This window comes from Artemia sp. Qi Xiang Cuo, chromosome 3 (assembly GCF_049724085.1).
Source record: "Artemia sp. Qi Xiang Cuo chromosome 3, ASM4972408v1, whole genome shotgun sequence".
NCBI lineage: Eukaryota > Metazoa > Arthropoda > Branchiopoda > Anostraca > Artemiidae > Artemia > Artemia sp. Qi Xiang Cuo.
In genome coordinates this window covers 62,069,569-62,088,960 of record NC_142796.1, presented here as the reverse complement: position 1 = coordinate 62,088,960, position 19,392 = coordinate 62,069,569, and the positions used below count along the sequence as shown (strand labels likewise).

At 37.0% G+C, this 19,392-nt stretch overlaps 1 long non-coding RNA gene across 1 annotated transcript in view; it reads left to right on the top strand.

Annotated features, from left to right (window-relative positions):
- LOC148954381 (uncharacterized) overlaps positions 1–19,392 on the top strand; it is a 92,830-nt gene that overhangs the window by 13,420 nt on the left and 60,018 nt on the right. The window contains exon 2 of the long non-coding RNA XR_016141507.1: positions 16,924–17,031. This is a non-coding gene — a long non-coding RNA (uncharacterized LOC148954381). The remainder of the gene's footprint in view (positions 1–16,923; positions 17,032–19,392) is intronic.

The window sequence follows — 19,392 nt, the reverse complement described above, 5'->3', positions numbered from 1 at the left end:
ATAAAGACTTTAATATCAGACTTAATCAAATGCTTTAGCCGTCTACCAGGTTCTTGTCTACTGGAAGGCCTTGGCCAAGGAGCTCGGCTATGTAATTTTACGAGCCAATCAGATTTGTTTCAGTTGATCTACCTGGACAGAAACCATGTTGTTGTTTGACAGATGGTTGTTTGTGACCAACCGCTTGACAACGACAGTATTACCAATCCCTTTTAGGATTTTTCCTACAGCAGACGTGATACTGATTGGACAATATTTGCAAGCCTTTCTCTTGTCTCCTCCTTTATGTTTTGGGGAGATATTGGCTACTTTCCAATCTATTGGAATGACTTTCGTTTTGATAGATTTTTGAAATAGCAGTAATAATTGGGTGTGAGCTTCCTTTAGTAGTTGTGAGTGTATGCCATCTAACCTAACGTATTTATTTGGGATTTCCAGATGAACGAAGATTTATTTTGCAAGGAAGGGTTAGAGACAGCACTAAAAGGGTTGGGAAATTATAAGTTCTCCGGTACTGATAGGATGGTTATAAGTTTTTGAAATATGGTGGCTATGAGCTTGAAGATAAAATACTGAAGATTACAGGTACAATTTCTGATAGAAGGGAAGAACCTAGTAATTTTTGGAAAGCCTTAATTAAACTTATATTTAAGAGTGTAGTCATTACCAAGGCTTGATATCTGTAGGAAGCATATAACTTAATGTAAGGATATTTCTTAGATTTAAATATGGTGTGATTAAGATAGGAAGGGAGATTAATTGTAGGTTTGGTGTGAAATGAGTAGTTAAGGAAGGTTGTATCTTATTCCTATTTATGTGGATTATTTTGATAGACTTTGCCCTAGGGAACACAGAAATGTCTATTGGAGAACATGGAGATTGCACACATGGTTTTAGAGTCCTAGATGAAAATGTTTGTGAAATGACTGAATTTCCAGAGTTTTTTTAGCTCAGAGGGCAAGCGATTGTTCCAATAAAGGGTAAGGAATACAAGTTGCTTAGACTAGTAATAAATGAGGATAAAGAGGTGATATTAGGTAAATAAGAAATCTATGAAGTGGATAGCTTCACTTACCTAGCTAGCACCATAGTGGATTAGTTGAAGAGGTAAAAAGCAGAATAGCCAAAGCGTAGTGTCTTTTCGTAGCTGAAAAAAAGTTTGGAAGAGTTGGAAGATAAGTGTCTTTGATGTAAAATTAGGAGAGTGGAAGCCACCGTTATGACAGCAGTCACGTTTGGCACTGAAACGAGAGCCTTTCGGAAGGTTGAACAAGATTATGGTAGATATTTTCAAGTGAACTCTTCCCAGGATAGTTTTAGAAACTTGTCTCACTGACCTTAGCAGTAATATGTACAAAACAAGTTCGATACTGCTTTCTAGGGTAATAATTAAAGAAAGATTAAGATGACCAGGTTTTGTTTCGCGGAGGAAAGATGGTAAATTACGAAAAACTGCGCCTTTTTAGCCCAAACGAAAGATAAGGTCGTCCTCCAATGGGGTATGAATCATATTCAATATCTAAGATGTCAAAAGAAAAGATATAAAGCGAATTCGAGCCAAATGGGTGAGAGTTGAGATTGAAACATTAAACAGATTGGCTTGGAGAAGAAATGTGCACAGCTGTGTTGGCCTCAGACGGTTTGCTGCTGTAATGAGCTGTTAGTGGAATTAGCAGTTGTACCATATTGTTGGTAAACAGACCCACAAGTGAGATGAAAGCAACAAAACTCATGTCTACTTCCCCGAAGATTCTACTTTGGCAGTATGACATAGGAAGTTTTCTAATCTTGTATCTGTCCATGGTTTGGATTCTGATACATTTTAATATTTTTGAACAAATATTCCAGAAAATTACCACCTTTCTGTGGTAGGAATGCCATCTCTTTCTTAATCATGATAAAGATGTCTAGCATCACATAAGTCAGGATTTGTTTTTTACGCTCAAGGCTTCGTTAAGCAAATTTGTGGGAAGGACCCATTGTCCTTTTGATGTTAGATCTTTAACCCCTCCCCTACTTCTAGCTATGTGCACCTAGTAATTCCAACAAAGAATCCAAATAAACACAGACAGAAGAGAATGAGGATGAAGCATTTCCTAATGGACGTCATAAAAATGACTGACGTATTTCTAATGTTTGTCGGGAATCTATAATGGCCTGGTAGAAATTCCGAAAAGAAACGAGAAATGTTCCCAGGATATCTTTATCGATGCATGAATTCACCTCTATTATCGAGCGTGAATGGATATACTGTTATTGTCTTAATTAAACACAGAGCCTTTCTATCTTGTTGATAGAAGCAGTTAATTACACAAAAGTAGAACATGCACTTGAGTTTTGTTAATTTTACGACTGAAGAAACGCTGAAGTAATGTTAGAAATTTTCTCCGAGTGGGGGAGGAATTAAAGGCATTATAAGTTATATATACCAGTGTTTTTTTGAAATGAAATGAATGAGAGGGGTTGGAATATTCTAACGGACCGTGTTGGACAGGGTTATGAATTACTCATACCTGCTCGTGTGCCAAAAAAGCTGCCGGAAACACTAGCTTCATAATTTGGGGTTTGGATTCGAATTCGAGAGTTGCTGGTTTGGTTTCTGAAACTGGTGATTCTAATGCCATTTTTTAAGACTCATGGTGCAAAACATTGAAAACCGCGGGCTAAGCAAATGAGACTGGGTGACCTCAGTTGCCACCATGTGATTTAAACTGTAAATCAACAAAAGTAAAAAAAAGAACAAAACTCTTCAGCTATGTTTGTTCATTGATTGCAGAAAAACTAAGATGGCTGAAGATAAAGTATGGCCAGTTGGCATTGCGGAGTTGGACTCCTGCTGGCATGCAGGGAGTATATGAAGCACTTTCCATCTAAGCTGGTACACTGGACCCTTCCTCCCGAAAATTTTTAAATTGGATAACATTAAAGATGACTTTCTGGTTTGACGCCTGAGGAAAGACGCCTTGCGTATCCTCCCTCCCCCCAACGATTGAACTTTGGTGCGCTGGTGTTCAAAAATACTCTGATTTTGTTCCCAGGAGACGTTGAAGAAGCTTAAAACTTTGACCGACCTTATGTTTGCATTTAATACATGAAAAAAACTTGATTAATTATAGAGATTGCAATGCAAGAAAGAATGTGTATACTTTAAGTGGATCAGCTATAATTGGCAAAGTTTAATTTCTATTGTTTGATAAATAATTGAAGTTGTATACACTTTCCTTGTGTGACATTAAGTACCCATATCAAACACTCATCCAAGATTTTCCCTTTTTTTGGGGAGGGGTTGACTTCGAAAAATTTGAAATCGGCCGTCGGTATACGAAATGTTTTGGGAAAACCACAATTATGGCTCATTTTCAGCAACGATGATACCCATGGATCTGAAGTCTTGTCCTCCTCATAAATGCACTTGCTGTTTATTTAAACCATGCATGATTACTTCTTAGTTTTTTTGTTCCTTATGTTGACTTTTAATTATAATTCCTTTCTTTTTATTGTGTGTGTGTTCCTTTGTATCTGTATTCTTCTCCTAAATTTTGATGACACCGATTATGTTGAACTGTGTCTGGATTTCGGAAAGGATTTTGTATTTTACTAGTTGCAGCTAGTGATTTTGTTGTTCGTGGATTGAAGGAGTTAGGCGTGGTATTGAGAGGAGGCGCAACGACATGAAAATCCTTTTAACACCGCAAAGGTGTTGAAAGATCCTTGAATAGCTGTAAAATGTATAATCAACTTTAAAAGTATGAAAAGCGAAAATTGATTACAAGATTTACAAAAGACTATAATAAAGTTATTGAAAGAGAAAATAATGAAAAAAAGCTTTTTTCTCAAAATGAACTAAAAAGTAAAAAATGCATTTTATTTCTTCTACTGGAAACATTAAATTTTTTGAAGATTAAGATTCAAAGCATAGGATGGTCATGACATAAGAATTCGTCTTTGAATAGTTATTTAATGTGTCATGATCAATCCATGCTTTCGAAATTTTACTGGTCTAAGGGGAAAGTTTTCTGCCCTGAGCTTTTAAACGTAAACATTCTTTTTTAAGTTTTTTTTTAAATTTAATTTATGGGTTATTTCTATTAGTGGTTGAACAAATCATCAATTTACTTACATTCATCTCTTAAAAAACGTTTCGTTGCTGAGAATTGACATTGAGTTCAAAGATCGTGACCTATCTTGTTCTGTCGTGTCATTAGAAGCCACAGTTCCCACAAGAGAAGTTTTTATTAAATAGATATAATGTCTTGAATTCAAATATGGCTACTGTCACTTTATCAGGGTTGTCATTGTTGCTTCTCTCACGATTTTAAACATTTTCACAACTTTTCAAACTCTTTATCCGAGGGTTACAGATGATTTCATGTTGAAATTAAAAATTATTTTTGACCTTTCATTGAAACCCTCATTCTGATCAATTAAATTTAAGCTTTCCTTATCAAACCCGCATCTTAAAGCCTTTGGGTTGTCTCTTATTATTTTCCCCTTTGACGTTCTTGATTACACAAAACTACCAAAACAAAATACTGTAAGGCAGACAAATATTTAGAATTTTTTTCAGTGGGGGCACCTTAAAAAACCTCACGCAAAAGGGTGGATCATGTAGGAAGTAATACAAGTATGACATTTTTGAGGACATAGTTCTTTTCTTAATAATACTGGATGTCTACTGTCACAGGGTGGTGAATGTAGTTCACAAGTCTCGCCTGCATTACATCCAAGTATCACTATTTTGGACCAGTGTACTTGCGCATCTATGGCGGGCATTAAACGCTGTACAAAAAGTGCCAAACTCGAACCAGAAGGATCTTAAAATTCTGATTTCACTTGACAAAGAGTGTTTTTCATTTATATAGAAGGGAGGGTCTCTAAAAGACAAAAATTGTATTTTCAGCCAAAAATTTCCAATTTTGTAGGAAGATTAGGGCTTTTTGAATTATTCTTGGAAATTCCCGCTGCCCACTGAAATTAGATATCTGATGACATGTCAGAGAATATGACATTCAGCCAACAAACTTAGGATGTCACCCATTTTGACTGGCCAAAATACGTTTCTTACAAAATGTGACTTTGCCGATATACCAATGTGGAAGAATGCACAATGCAAATGGTTTTTAGTGACAAAGGATGTTCTGTATCAGAACCTGTCGCTACACCTTCAGCAAGCAAGGCGTAGACAGTATTCTGGTCCAAGGGGAACTCTTACGTTTTCTCTTACTTTTATGATAAGTTCGTCCAATTAAAAAGTCGCAACGTTTTTCGAATATGTATTTTAAGGTAGGAAATTGCAGTATTTGAAACAATTTTTGTCAGGAATCTAGGACTAGTACACAAAGCTAACGAAATACCGAGTTTTCTTGGGAGTGAGTGGACTGCAATCCTTTGTTCCCTGGATGTGCCCCTGATTTAGAGCATTTTTGTTTTTGCCAAAATGAAGCTCCTAGAGATTAACTTGGTTTAACTGTCTTCGGTTTAACTTAGATCTGTCTAGTTATTCAAAAATCAGTGATCCGGAAGATGACAATAAGTAGAGGTTGGAACATGAAAACATCCTCTCAGTTCCTACTTTAGGCTGCAGATCCATTCCTAAAACTTTCGCTTACTTAATCCTACAACTTTACGATTTAGCGACAAGTCCCCCCCCAGACACGTTATATCTGCCTTTTCAGACGAACTTGACTTACTACTACTACTACTAACAACTCACCGCAGCACCAAACCGCCTGAGGCCAACACAGCTACGCACGCTCCTCCTCTATCCTAATCTATTCAAAGCCTCCCTTTTTACACCCACCCACGATGTTCCCATTTCCTTTAAATCTTTCTTTATGACGTCCTCCCACCCCAGACGGGGACGACCAATCTGTCATCCTTCATCCGAACAATGTGCCCTAGCCACCTCAACCTTTCTTTCATTATAGCCCTAGAGAGGGGTATTGAACCACATTTTTCGTATAGCCTATTGTTTGAAATACGGTCAGTCAGCCGGGTACCCAGAACAATTCTTAAGCAATTTCTCTGGAAAACATCTACCAAATCTTCATGCGCTTTTCGGAGCGTCCATGCTTCAGAGCCATCTTTGACCACTATCACCGCTGTAGCTTCTCATATCCTAATCTTGGTTTTCAGACTTATCTTCCTATTCTTCCAGATTTTTTTTAACTGTCAAAAAACACCCTGAGCCTTGGCTATTCTATTTTTAACATCTTCACTGCTCCCACCATCTTTACTAATAATACTACCAAGGTAAGTGAAGCTACCCACCTGATCAATCTTTTCATTACCCAACGTCACCTTTTCATCTTCACTTATACCTAGCCTTAGTGACTTAGTCTTCCTAACATTAATTTTCAAACCAATTCTAGCTAGCACACTGAACTCGCAAAACCTCTAAAACTTCATTCATTTTGCTCACACTTTCATCTAGGATGCATAAATCATCAGCATAATCCAAGTCCAGGAGACTTTTCCCTCACTATTTGATTCCGTGGTCTCCCATTGCCTTTCTTGTGCTCCTTAAAACAAAGTCCATCAAAATAATCCATAGAAAGGGGTATAGAACACAACCCTGCTTAACTCTTGATTTAATACAAAACCACCTGCTAACCTCATTTCCTACCTTAACCGCAGCAGTGTTATTCTCGCAAATATCACCAGTCACATTAGTGTATTCGTCTGACGTACCATACATGGATAAAACCTTTGCTAAGGCTCTTGTATCAACAAAATCGAACGCTTGCTCATAATCTCTAAAACTGAAGAACAATGGTCTTTGAAAACTCGTGCAATTCTCCGTTATTAACCTAAGAGTGAAAATTTAATCGACACATCCTCTACCTTTTCTAAAACAGCACCACTCTTCTCTTAAAACTTTGTCTACGGTATCTCTCAGTCTAAAAAGTATCATACTACTAAGTAATTTACTACATACAGAAACCAGACTAATGCCTCGATAATTACCACACTCACTTTTATCACCTTTCTTATAAAGTGGCTTAATTAAGGTTTTCCTAAAATCGTTAGGTACTTCCCCTTTTTCAAAAATCATATTCATATTCAATTAGTATAAGAAATATTTAGTATTTGATACCCACTGAGACTTAACCCCAACGATTTGCGGTCCTTGGACACAAGAACGAGATGGCGTAGTTTCTTAGGTCTGAGTTTATTGCCTTCTCTGCTTCATCACAACACTGTCTCTATCGCAGGACAAAGGTCTTATTGAGTTCAGATGGATAAGAAAAAAAAAGCTAAATTTTAGTGTGTCTAAAAAATCTGCCTTTGCCTGTGCTCTCAGCAAATTCTGTGAAAAACACATTACAAGATGCTTTTGAATTTATTGGGGAGCTATTATAAAGACTCCGGTCCCTCCTTCGGACTAGCAACCAAACTTGAGCTTATTAGAGAATAATATGCTTGTCTGTTGAGTACTTCGAAGGATGCTGCCTCGTGACTTGGCTTTGGAAGCACTTTATATTGAAAAAGTACTTGAATCTGCTGAAGTCGAGCCCGTGAAATTGAAGAACAAAATCTGACTAATGAGAATATAGTTTTGTTGACGATGTAGATTTTCAAGGCTTTTCTATGCGATCAAATAATAATAATAATAGAAAAATAAAAAGTAACCAGATTAAAACTTAAAACGAATAGAACTTATTCCGTATATGAGGGGGGCTTCCCCTTCCTTATCTCTCACTCTTTATGCTAAAGTAGGAAAGTTCTTTAAAAATACTCCTCATTCAAATTCAATGGTCCTTGTGTTTCAGAAACCGTTCTTAAAGAATCGGGACAAAGAGTCAAATTTAGCGTAAAGAGCGAGGGAGATGTCTTTGGGGAAGAAAGTGGCGTGGGAGTTAGCCTAGATGCCTTCCAATCTTTTTGGTCACTTAAATAGGGAGCTAGAACTTTTAATTTCTGTTTGAATGATTCGTCTCCCAATCTTATAGGACTCTTAGTTTGATATGATCGTCTCTAGAGAAAATAAAACAAATAAACACACATCCGTGATCTTTCTTTGGCAAAAAATAGAAAATTTTTAAATTTTTGTTTGTAGGAGGTTGAAACCCCTACAAGTACAACAGGGCTTTTTCATATGCTGAATCTGATGGTATGATTTTCATTAAAATCTTTGACTTCTTAAGGGTGTTTTACCCTTTTTGGAACATCAGACAAATTTTCTCAGGCTTGTAGCTTTTGATGAGTAACAAAAAAGTTAATGAACCATATATTTTTGGAATAAAAATAAAAAGCTGCTCACGTCGTTACATCAATGTTGTATTCCCCGTGTGTATAGGCTGACTTGGTCACGGCCAAAGAGTTCCAAAAGACTTCAGATCATTTCCCAGCTGTAATTCTGGACTAATAGAGGGTATTCGGCCTTTCTCCTAAGCATTGTTCCCATGTCTGGCTAATGGCGCATAGGATGTCTGGCTAGGCTTTCATGCCTAGACGTGGGTCTTGGTGGAAATCTATTTCAAGGCAGCTCCCGTTAATACCCAAGGACGCCTCCAGTTTGCCAGGTCGGCCGGATGAGTGATTCTCCTTAAGTGCCGCTCAGGATTTCTAGCTAAACTTCCATGCATAGACGCAGATCTTGCCAGAATTTATGTTGAGGCAGCTCCAGCTCACACGCATGAAAACCTCCGGAAAATTTTGGACGGGTAGTTTTTCAATGAATAGGCTGATTTAATGGTATTAAATGAAAGCACTTTAAATGTGTATAAAAAACTTGAGAAGCTTTCTCAAATATAAGTAAAGTGCGAAATTTAGACTTGAAAAGAAGAGGAATTATTCCTTATGTGAGGTGAACTGTCCCCTTCTTATCCCCCACTATTTCGGCTAAAGTTTTATTGTGTTTTAGACATTCTTCTTATTCTATATTAACGGCTATTGCTTTTGAAGAATTAGGACAACAAGTCAAACTTCAGATTCAAAAGGGGGCAGTCCGCCTCATATAGGCTACGGCATGATTCTTGTTCGTCTTAAGTTGTGGTGTCGCTCTTCACTTTCATTTGAGAAAAATTATTGTTTTTTAAGTTTAATTCCTGTTCGTTTTTCATTGTATACCAAGGGTTACACTAAATAGAAGGAGGGCTACCACCCCTCAAACCCAATTCTGTAAGTTATTATTTATTTTTTTCACAGCAATGCCTCGGGATTAAGAGCTCATTTAGTATATTTACTTTTTGAAATGAAGTGTGTGTGTGTACTCATCACGGTATATAAATTATAGGCAGTATGATCTTTCCCTATCTCACCTATTATAGAAACCGGAACCGAGGTGCGAGTGCTCCAGAGAACGTAGAAACATAAGTGACATTAGCTCTTTTCACGGGTAGACAAGTCAGATTTCTCTTGAACGCGAAACTTGGCTTCAACGTTGGAACACTAAATTTTGAAGAAACTAATTTTAAATTTATTCCAATATATGAAAATCGGTAATTAGTAGTGCAATGTCATCATTCGATGTTTTTAGGAATTAAAAGTAGGTTTCGAAGTCTCAAGTTGGTTTCAAAGGCATTTTGAGAAAGTTTCTGCCAAAATACGTGTTCCAGGGTAATTGTACCGCTGATGGCTGATCAAATGAGAGGGGCTGTTTGTACGCGCTAATGCAAGAATAAGTGGGAGGAGCTGTTTGTTCGCACCGAGAATGAAGAGCCAGAAATTATCTGTGGTAAAATTACTGCTATTATCTTTATACTGTGGTACTCATATATAATTCGTTCATGTCATAACAAAAAGGCCAAACTTCACATTTTGCAGATAGTGTCTTTAGGTTCCCCGTATATGAAGAATTTCTTGCATAGTTTCCATCTAAATGGCACCCCTTTTTGGGAAAGTTTAAATTAAAAAGTTTCGATTACAACATATGAGCCGTCCTAGCCGAGTGGTTAGCGCTCCGGACTTGAAATCCTCAGGGGGTCAGGGATTCGAGTCCTGGTGTCGCTGGTTATTTGGATTGGAATGGGGGTCAATGGTGTGACCCTGTAAGCTCAGCCAGAGTCGACCCAGCTCTAAATGGGTACCTGGAGAAATCTGGAGGGGAGAGCACGGAAAGCATCGGATGATTCCCCCCCCCCCAACCACGCATTGTACTCCCGGCCGAAGGCATTGAATCAGGTACCTGCGCAACGCAGACCTTTGGTCAGCATGCGAAAACGATTACAACATATGCAACAAGATATATTATTAAACTGTTTAATTCTTGTGTCTAAAATTGTGCCAATTTTCATGAATAATAGCTTTTAACCAGTAACTTTCAATTTAATGCGCTTTGCGTATTCAGAACAGCACGAATGATATATTTTGTTGCATATGTTGTGATCGAAACTTTTTAGGTTTTCGGTTTCTATTGATAAGGATTGCTCTTTACTTACAGTCTGAAATGACGAGGTGTATAACTCAAGGCTCTCTTAAACGTAAAGGAGCTCTACTACTCTATCGTCCAAATCCTTTTTTTTACACTTACGTTTAATATTTGCAAAACAATGCATCGAGAATTACATTCACCCCTGGCAATAAGCCCCTCGAATATTTATTAAGAGAGGGAAGAATATCAAAAATTATTTATGGGGTCATCATTTCCATGGTTTTGAAGGTAAAGTCTTCGAACAAACCTACTCTACAAGGATGTTTCCCATGAACGCCAGTGGGGGGGAGGGGAGGCAAAGATCCCTGGGAAATGATAAGACATTAAACATTGTATATAAATAGGAAATGAGAAATATTACCATCTAAACTTGCTGAAAACAAAACTCCTGGTTGCACTTGCTACCTCCCGCCTCTCCCCAACAATTTTCCTGGAGAGGCTCATGATCCTTCGTCTTCACTTTTCAACCTCTGTGCCTTAAGGAATGTTGATGTAATCTCTAATGCTACACAAAAAAATATTTTCGTAATGGGAGGAACACTATCACCCCTTCTCCCAAACTCCAATAATGAAGGCATATACCAAAAATATTTCCAGGAATCAAGTGGGATAAGATATCAATTTTTACACCCCACCCTCCTTCCCAGAACCTATTCTATATTTATCCGAAGGCTCAGTAAGTGTTAGTAAATTTGGGCATTAAAATGCACTGTTTGAGGCATATCCCACCCCGCTTACACAATGAGCCACTGCTCCTCCGTCATAAGATTCGATGCGCTGTTATACATCACTGTATATGAGCTCATTAAACACCAAGCGAATCAATTCAGTCACGTGAAGCTTTAAATAAATGTCAGAAATACTTTTTTTCATGACAAGATGGGTGCTATGACCCCGCAGCACCCTTATTTAGGCATAATCTGAATAAAGGCACATGAGACACTAATTTTTACTTCCACCCCTTTCTGTATTTTTCTGAAGGTTCATGCAGAGTTAGACAATTTGGACATTGAAATGCCATGCTTGACCCGTCTGCCCCCCCCCCCCCCTACATAGAATATTATCCACCGTCCCTCCCTAATAGTAGCTGATGCGCAATTATACACCAATGATCATTTTATGTAGAATCAGGAGAATCAACTTTGTTAAATGAAGCATTAAAATAAACGTCTATATTAACCATTTATTTTGTAGCAGTAGTAGTAGTAGTTGTAGTAGCCCTGGAAGTTTCAATTTAATACCCTTTTTCGTTCCTGAGATGTTGTTGATACACCCTTTTGACAACCTGCAGACATATTTTTTGTGTTGGTTTTGTTCAACATCCACCTCAACATCAATTGAAATGTTCACTTTGTAGCCCTTAGCCGTTCCAAAGATATTGCCGATATGCCTTTTTAACAATCATATTGAGTTAAACACCCCCTTCATCATTTCCTGAAAGTTTCAACTTATTTCCTTTAGCCGTCCCTGAGATATCTATCGCAAATACGCTTTTATGACAAACTCGGATGCACATAGTGCCTGTTGATTTAACTCAACACCCCCAATAATAGGCTCTGAAAGTTCCACCGTAACAACCCTATCTGATCCTGGGTGTTAAAATACGCCCTTTTGACAATCTGGATGCAGATAGTACCTTATGGTTTAGTTTTATATCACCCTCTCATTTTTTCCTAAAGGTTAAAACTTAATACCCTATTTTGTTCCTAAAATATTGTAACTACGCCATTTTAACAACCTAGATTCACTTAAAACCTTTTGGATCTAGTTTAATAGTAGTAGCAGTAGTTTTAGTAGCAGCATATGTAATAGTTGTAGCGCAGAGTTTCAAATTAATACCCTCAGCCGTTCCTGAGATATTACTGATACTCCCTTTTAACAATCTGCATGCACAAAGTGCCTTTTGATTTAGTTTTATATCTACATTAACTCTCCTTGGAATTTTCTATTTATCATCCTATTCCGTTGCTTAGATATTGGAACTGTGTCATTTTGACAACCTGGATGTACTTAAAATCTCTTTATTAAGTTCCGTAGTAGTAATAACAGTATTAGTAGTAGTAAATCTGAAAGTTTCAACTTAATACCCCCAGTCATTCCTGAGATATTGCTCATCCTATTGCTCATCCGTCATTTTGACAACCAGCGTGCACGTAGTGCCTTTTTATTTAGTTGTACATACCCCTCAACTTTCCCTGAGTTTCAACTTAATGCCCGATTCCTTTCCCGAGATATCCCGTCTTTGCCATTTTGATAACTTGGATGCCTTTAAATTATTTTGATTACATGAATATAAGCAATAGTAGAAGTAGTATCAATAATAGTAACGTACTATGGCGTTGCTGGGATATTGGTGATACACCATTTTGACAACCCGCATGTATATAATTCGATTTAATTTTGGTCAACATCACCCTCCCTCATCATGCCACTGAAAGTATCAACTTGATGCACTAAGCCGCTCCTGAGATATTGCTGATACGCTCTTTTGACAACCTGTATGGACGTGTTGTGTTTTGATTTAGTTTGACATCCCCTCAAATATTGCTTGAAAGTTTCACCGCAATATTCTTAACGTCAGTTGTATTTCACATATTGCCTTTTGTTTAGTTCAACATCCCTTTCAACATGCCCAGAAAATTTTAACTTAATTCCCTACGCCCTTCCTGGCATATTGTTGATACGCCCTTTTCACAACCTGCATGCACATAGTGTGTTTTGGTTTAGTTCAACATTCCCTCAAAATTGCTTGAAATTTTCACCTCAATACCCTTAGCCTTAGTAGTAATAGTGGCAGTAATATTGGTAGTAGCAGTACTAATAGCAGCAGTAGCTGTAGTATTCGCATAGTGCCTTTGATTAGTTCAACGCCCCTCTCAACATACCCTGTAAGTTTCAACTTCGTATTCTAAGACGTTCCTGAAATATTGCTGATGCGCCCTTTTAAAAAACTGCAAGCATATAGGGTTTTTTGTCCCAGTTCAACTTCCCCCTCGACATTCTCTGAAATTTTCATCTTAATACCCTTAGCCGTAGTAGTAGTAGTCAGGAGCGTACCCTTGCTGTTTTTTTGTTGGGGGGGGGGGGGAAGGGTTACAAAAAAAACTTTAAAAAACGCATCAAATATTGGTTTATAATCATTTTTGTTTTGTTTTTACGAGCCGGACAAACATTCTGGGTGGGGGAAGGGCTCAAATCCCATAACCCCCCTCTCCTGGATACGGCCTTGGTAGTAGTAGCAGTAGTAGTCGTAGCAGCGTTAGTAGGAATAGTAGTATGCACACATTGACTTTTGATCAGATGAATATTCCCCTCATCATGCCCTGAAAGTTTCAACTCAATACCCTAAGCTGTTCCTAAGATATTTCTGAATCGCTCTTTTGACATCTTTTCATTCTCACAGGCGAAGCTATTGGGACTTTCAATTATGATGGCTATCTCAAAATCTTGATCAAATGTCTCTGGGGGGAGAGCAACAAACACGGGCGTGGGAGGGGGAGGCTGGTTGCCCTTCAGTCACTTTTGACTCTTAAAAAGGACTCTAGAACTTTCAATTTCCGATTGAATGAACTCCCTCAGAAGTTTCTATGACACCTCCTTCCATACGAAATGTTCGCTCTTGTGCTTAGGCAGGGCTTGCGCTGCCTATGAAATTGTTCTTGAAACATCCTTTTTTTGCAGATGAGTCAAGAAATTACAACTTGAAAACTTTTCTTTTGAATGTTCGCTGCAAGAGAATTTCGCTTCTTCCCCCTCTTAAAGTAATGGTTCTGTCACATTGCACCGTAAAACCTTTCGAACTTGGATGACTTAAGACTTTATGTTAGGTTAAATAATCTTACGAAGCAAATTGTCCGCAGCACAGGCAGTGCTAAGTAGACTTGAGTTCTGCTTGCAATTTTACGTTACGTAAGTTTTGGTTAGGCTACCGAAAATTTCAATACCGCAGCAACAATTTCTCAATACCGCAGGAATTTCTGGATAACTAATAAATTTTGAAAACAAATTGACAAACGCTTCCTAGAAAGTCGTAGGCACTTAGCCAAAGCTTGAATCCCCATCTCAGTTCCATATTTCTAATTTTTGAATAGGTTGCTTATGAGGATTTTGATGATACAAGCCACTGATTATGATGGTTTTATGGATTTTTTTTTGTCGGCCTAGTGTGAAAGGACTTGTTTAAGTGTGGAAGGTTATACTTAACGTAACCTAACAAATCGTAAAACATTATTTGCGTAGTGTGAAAGCTGTTTGACTGTGGCTCTTTTCTCTCCTCCCCGTAATATACGGTTTGGCTATATTTGTTTTGATATATTTTACTCAATTTGATGCATATTTTTTTTATTAATTGACTTTTAGTGGAATGGACTTTGAATAATTCTGATAAGGAATTGTCGCAAAATCAGGAACACATTGGTTTTTTGTTTGGCCATCTGCTTTTAAATCTCACGTCTTTTAAGACGAGTAATTGTTTGATTGAAGAAAATTCAGCTTGATGAGACAGTTTTTTTTCTGACGGTTTTCTCATATGAGAGTCAGACGCTCATGGTGCATTATGCAAAGTTTGTTATTAAAGTGATGACCTTCAGTTTTGTGTGGTAGTTGGTACAGTTCGCTTTTAAAAGGTTTGTTGTTTTCTTTTTTTAGCTTTGTTTGTAGATTTTTAAGGTCTTATTAAGCTATTCTGAGATAATAACAATCTGATGTGAATACTGGTTTACGTTAAACAAAACTTAAAAGGATTTTTATTCTTATATTTTAAAGCAAATATAAACCATACTGTCTGGCTATTGATAGGAATAATATTATACTAAATAAAAATATAAATATTATTTTAGGTTTTTCCCTAGATTGCCAAGACTAACTAAAAACCATTTTTCGTTAAATATAACCTAATATGAATCTTGTTTTGTAAAAAAATTTTTTATTAAAAAAGTTCTCTAGAGAAATTTTTAAATCATGCAGTGGCACCAACTAGAGGAGAGGGTAAGAGAGGTATTTGCTCCTTCCTAGGGTACTGTTCTATTAGCTGGGCAACACGCGACAAGTGAAGTTTGGTTAATGCTAATGAAATAAAACAAAATAGGATAAAAATATAATAGTTTAGAAACAAATTACAGCTATATTCACACATTAAGGGGGGGGAGGGGTAAATCATAGCATATATTAAATACGTAGACTAACCTTACCTAGGTACCTTTCCCCCTTCCCCCCCTAAACCCCAAAAACTAAAGTTTAAATATAGTTCACGGAGTGAGAAACCCCTTGTTATACAGCGGCAGATAGGCAATTACCGGGTAATGGCTATCTGAGCTTTATTTTCCTCGAGTGGCTATCTCGCGTGTTGCCCAGCTAATAGAACAGTACCCTTCCTAGATTTCGAAAAACACTTTTTTAATATGTTTATTGAAGAATACCCTTTTTGTATTTTCGTTGAAAAAAAGCAAAAAACATCCCCCTGGATTGCGAGAAATGAACTGCCCCCCCCATATTTTCGGGAATTGGTGCCACTGAAATGATTTAGATTTGTTATTAAAGAAGTTATATTTTACTAAGTAAAAATGATAAATATTAAATTCTAAATCTTGCGCTTCTTGTTTTCTCGGAAAGCAGTCGAGTTAGGAGAATGAAAATAAATTATAGCCTACTATCGCCTTAAAGGTCTTACCTTAAGGTTAAATTTTTTTGGTTTTGTTCGGACACTGTACAAGCACTTTGCACTAGCTTAAAATTATTTTGACATAATAATTTAAATTATTGTAGGTTGTGATAAGGCACCTAACGATTTCCTGAAATCAACATAAGTTCTAGGGACTCTTCATTTTAAAAAGATATTTTGTCAGTATTTCTTAGGGTTATTAAAAGATGTATCTTCTGTTTCATCCTTCCACTGGAGGTCTAGGAAACTTTTATTTTAAATTATTATTAATAACTGGCTACACTTTAAGCCTCATGTTTAGACAGGATAATTGCATAGACAGGGTTGAAAAGTGGTCACTATGGTCTTGTTTTTATTTGTAAAAAAAAGACCAAAGCAGGTTTTCCCGGGATAAGCAACCGTTTTTACAGGATGGGAAACTGTTTACCAGCCTGCGTGTCTGAACTTACCCCTAATTTGGTTCAAACATTTTCTCCATACCTTTTATGGGTGGTCCTGTGATGAATCGTTGTGGAAGATTGTTTTTTCCTGCCCCTTTGTACGCTGGCTTCGCTGGTTATTCTTAGCGGAAATTAGGCTTTGCTAAAAATTCGAATACCCGCAGACTAATTCTCGACGGACTAATTTTTTACTAGAAAATATAAATTCTGTTTTGATACGTTCTTGGTTATGGCCATGCTAGGCCTACCTTGAAGCTCACATAATTAGGCCAAACTTCTCATTTATCCCATCTGATTACCTATATATTATTTGGCAGGTTACATGTTGTTTTTTCCTTCTTATTGCCTAGGCTTGTTTGTTTTCAAAACACAGAGTGAATATAAAATTAGCCTTTGGAGATTAGGACTGTAGGCTGATAAAAAGTCTTTGCTTATTGGCATTCTTTTAGTGTTTGTGAACAAGATGGCTATGGATAGGACAATGTATGGACATTTCGATCCTTCTTCAACTTATCAGCCTTATAGGCTTACTAGGAAGGATTGTCAAGCACCCGGATGTAAGTTTGTCAGAGTTTATTTAACACTTTTGGTGGAGTGCGCTAACCCTCACCTGGATTTATGCCTATTGTAATCTTTTTAATGTTTCCCGAAGACTTGAAGTTCGGGTGCGTCGAAACAGGGATAATTAAAGCATTACCTGTAGGCTGAACAGGCTTGTGATACATTCCGTATCGAGGGGATGTGTACGGTCTTTCTTTAGTCTACAAAAAATGTTTTCCCCTCCACTTTCAAGCATGCTGTCAGTTTTACTTCTGTGGTACAAGACCACCCACCCCTATGTGTCCCTTAACCTTCCGTGTGTTCGAGTTCGCTTAGAGTGCGGCCTCTTGTTGGAACCCAGCTCATTTAAATCTTAAGAAGTTGTTAACTGTTCAGAATTTTTTGAAATGTTGTGAATTAATAATAAATCGAATGCTTGGCTGGTTGCACGCTTCATTTGTTATAGTCTTGGGCAGGGTGTTATTGGTGGATGGAGGACGTGTCTCCTATAATTTTAACTAATAATAAAACTTGTGTCAAACGACAAATGTTTCTTGAAAATGATGTAGTCTATAGCATGCTTTTTTTTTTAGTCTTCTCCGAATTTAGAGAAATTAATCGATATTAAACCCCCCAAAAAATGAAAATAGTATCTGTGCGTTCAGACGGCAGTCCACTCTGGTTCAACATATAACGTGAAAAGTTGGGGAGACTTGCTACAAAAGAGTACTTTCTTGTCATTTTTTTACTCGCTTTTCTCTATGCTCGGTCCTATGCAGTGACGAATTGAGACCCTTTTCTAGCTTCTCTGAGGTTTTAGTGCTGTTGGTGCTGGAATTTGGGCTCCCACTTCCTCGAAAATGCCGAAACATAAGAAATTATTTTTCGTTCATACTTGCTACGTATAATCCACCTGTTCTTCTCCATTTCTCCAGTGAATTATTTCTGAACTATGTCAACTTGTGGGGAAATATAAAAATCATGCTATCTCAGGGAGAGGGGGGGGTGACAAAGGTATACCTCTATGCTTATTGCCTATGTTTTCTACAGCTGTATTATGTATTTCATGTAGCCACGATTGAAGAAAGTAACATAAACATTTAAGATTTTTTTACTGGTTTTTGGTTGCGTAACTGTAGAAAAGGGAAGGAGAATGACCGAAAAAGTGACGCAATCTTGATGGAAATGGTACTGTTAATTTCTACATGTCTAACAACCCTTGTACAAAAGGTTCTACCCTTTATCTAATATTAATTAAAAACAAACTTTTTCCACAAAATAAGTTTTTCAAAGAAAAGTAAAGAACTCCATTGAACAAAAAATGAGCAAAAATAAAATCAAATAATCTACCAAGCATAAAACTACCACAAGTCAGCATCGATAAATAAATGAAACCGAAAACGAACAGAAATTACAATAAAAAACCGATTCAAACTCAAAACGAGCAGAAATTAACATAAGTTGGGCTCAAAACCCCCAAGCCTTCCCAGGGCCAGAGCATAATTTGCACTTTACTGAAAAAATATAAATGTTTTTACTTTTATAACTTTAATAAATCAAATAATATTAACACTTTGATTACTAAATATCAGTATAGGTATATTAAACTGACAATGCACATTCATTTGCGTTTTTTTCAGTAAAGAGCAAATTGCGTTGTGGCCATGGAAAGGCATAGGGGTTTTGAGCACATCTAATGTTAAGTTGTGCTCGTTTTGAGTTTAGACTCTTATTTATTGTAATTTTTATTTGTTTTGGGATTCATTTGTTCATTTATGATGATTTGTGGTAGTTTCACGCTTGGTAGATTATTTGATTTTATTTTTGCTCATTTTTTGTTTAATGGAGTTCTTTACTTTCCTTTGAAAAACTTATTTTGTGGAAAGAGTTTTTTTTATTTAATTTCTGTTTGTTTTATATTTACATAGTCTTTTCAAGGAAAAAGAGAATAACACTTTAAATCTTTTTGTTTTTTTAAGACTTTATAGTTTGGCCTGCTTATTGTATGCTGGAGAAAAATTTTCAGCACTTTTTAACAACATACACCCTTTTAAAATCTGGACACAAATAGTAGTGTTTAATTCAGTTTCATACCTCCTCTAGTTGACCGGAAATGGAAAACTTGATACCATTCACAAAAAAATCTGTTAACTTTCTTTGATAGCTTGGATATGCTATTTTGATTTGGTTAAATTTTAAGAGCAAAAGTAGCCCCGAAAATTTGAACATAATACCTTCAGTCGTTCTTGGGACACTGCTGAGATGCCTTATTGGGAATTAGCATTAACACAGTGCATTTTGATTTAATCTTAAGGCAACATTTAGTTTTTAAACATAATGGACAAATGGGAGGGTGGGCGTGGGAGGGGGATTAGTTG